We start from the raw sequence: 2,500 nt of genomic DNA on the forward strand, positions 1-2,500 counted from the left end.
GAGCGTAAAACCATTGAGTTCCTGTTACTGCACGGTGCCTTAATTCCAGTTTGTTTGGATATTTTCAAATATAGGAATATTACACATACATGCACATATACATACATACATGTATATACATGAATGGTAAAATACTCTATTGTGTTGATACTATGGTAGAAAAGCCCAAAATGCACAAACTAGATTTACTGAAGATGAGAAAAGTTTCGAACTCATCTTCAGGTCTGAAGAGAAAAGGGAGAACAGGGGGTATAAAAGAGAGAGAGCCAGCGCGGCGAACACGAGGCAGGTGAGGACGGGTGAACGGAAGCGAAGGGAGGTCCGGTCAGGTCGAAGGATCAGGCGGTCTATGCAAGGGGTAGCCTGCATAAGGAGAAGGCGGAGGATGTGGGAAACGAGGAGATTATCGGCAGGAGGAAAGCTGATGTTCAAGTTGAAATCAGGCAGGTGCTTGATTAAGGAGGATTCCACCAGACTGCGGGCGTGGGCACCAGCGGAAGGAAAGGCAATTCGCGCCGCTGACCAATCCATCTGATGGCCTGTGTCCCATTGATGGCAAAAGAGGGCGTTATTGTTGTGTCCCCTGGAGACAGCGTATTTACGTTGAGACAGCCGTTTAGGGAGACTGGCGCCTGTCTCGCCAAAGTAATGCTTATCACAGGAGGCACAGCATAGGTGTTCGAGGAGGAGGGAGGGCTGGTGTGGATCAGGTTGCTGAGGACGAGCCGGTGAAAAGAAGAGGTTTTTATCCTGTCTTCTCGTTTTCTACATCCTCCGCCAACTCCCTGATGCTGGCCACCCACATAGACCGCCTGACCCTTCGTTTTCTCCTTTCTTTTAATTCTTTCTTTCCTTCTTCCGTTTCTTTTATTTTTTTATTTACTTATTTATTTCAAAGGTTTTCCTAGGCCAGTTGCCCAGAAGTGTAGTGCGCCCTGCATCCTGCTTATAGTGCATTTACGCAAACATATTGATGCTCGTGCTGTAGATAAGAGTTTAAACAAACAACATATCTAATCAACGCATTATCGTTGTGCGTGTGTGTTTGTGTGATTGTGAATGTGTTTATGTGTGTATGTCTGTGTTTGTGTCTATATGTGTGTGTGTATGAGTGTGTGCAAAGTGAGAGGAAAGAAAAATGCACGATAATTTCAGTTCTCCAGCATGCTACGCTTTTCATTCATAACTAATATACCCTGGGTATATTTGACTCCTTCTATCTCTCTTTCTATCTCTCTCCTCTTTCTGCTCCCTCTCTCTCTTTCTATCTCTCTTCTCTATCTCTTATCTCTCTTTATCTCTACTATTTATCGTCTAACTCTATCTCTTCTCTTTCTCTTCTATATCTCTCATCTATCTCTTCTATCTCTCTCATCTCTCTCTCTCTCTCTCTCTCTCTCCTCTCTCTCTCTCCTCTCTCTCTCTCTCTCTCTCTGTCTCTCTCTCTCTCTCTCTTCTCTCTTATATGTACTCAATATCAACGATATATTTTTTATCAACAAAAGGCCATTTACATATCACGCTAAATATATTATTATGAATCCATTTCATTTCAAACAAGCTTTATGTCTCATATTCAATGTCTTTTCTTTATTCCCACCTACCTCAGCAGAGAAACAAAACAAAGTCATTTCATTTTTATAAAAAGCTGTATTTACATATCAAATTCTGACCATACACTAACTAGATTATTTTTTTAACTTCTCTTCATATATTACTAAAAAAAAGAGAAAAAAGTTATTATAAGTGTCTTGTGAAAGATATCTAATTTTGTTTTGTCCATGTATCCGTTATTCTATTTCATTTCATTTTATTATCATTTATTTCTAGAGATTCGTGGACTGAAAGTTTTCGAAATAAAACACTTTACCAGTAGACATTATTGGTCTCATACTATGGATGGATTGCTTCAACTGAAAGCTTTGGATATAGGAATATATATGTATATATGTGTGTATATATATATTTAACCCCTTATCGACGGGTCGGAACAATGTTGTAAACCTAACTTGACGGGAAATAGAAGCAGGCAACTCTCGTCAAGCCGGGAGCGCGCGCTCGACGCGCACGGGCCGTCTCATCACGCACGCGAAGTTTCAGCGCGCTCCTATGGTTGGTTTGCGAGTAACCGCAACGTAAAGTTTTTGTACTCAAGAAACATGTAAAAGTTTGTAGACTCACTGTATCTTTATTATATGTCCTATGAACGATTTTATTGCTTCATACTATAGTATAAAGTCCAATTTACGTGTATATCACAAATTTTAGGGTGTAAAGTCAATGGTTTGTCTGTGCGTGAGATCGAAACATAGCGTAAAACTTCAATTTTATTTTTATCAAAATTTCATATACAAATGCATAAATAGTATATGTATAGTATATATATACATTACTTACATAAATAATATCAAAGTTTGTCATTTTCAAATTATCTTCAGCTATGAAATGCCTGAAAGCACGGTGTTTTCCATTTTCAATGATAAATACATAGAAACTATGT

The 2,500-nt window shown here is 39.0% G+C and overlaps 1 protein-coding gene across 1 annotated transcript in view; it reads right to left on the reverse strand.

The window, feature by feature from the left end:
• Positions 1–2,422: 2,422 nt before the first annotated feature.
• The window catches only part of LOC119575878 (piggyBac transposable element-derived protein 4-like), a 1,539-nt gene continuing 1,461 nt past the window's right edge, over positions 2,423–2,500 (reverse strand). Inside the window, exon 2 of the mRNA XM_037923416.1 lies at positions 2,423–2,500. This exon is cut by the window's right edge and continues 405 nt beyond it. The gene's annotated coding sequence lies outside the window, so the exon portion shown is untranslated.

The sequence above is a fragment of the Penaeus monodon genome, chromosome 8 (assembly GCF_015228065.2).
Source record: "Penaeus monodon isolate SGIC_2016 chromosome 8, NSTDA_Pmon_1, whole genome shotgun sequence".
NCBI lineage: Eukaryota > Metazoa > Arthropoda > Malacostraca > Decapoda > Penaeidae > Penaeus > Penaeus monodon.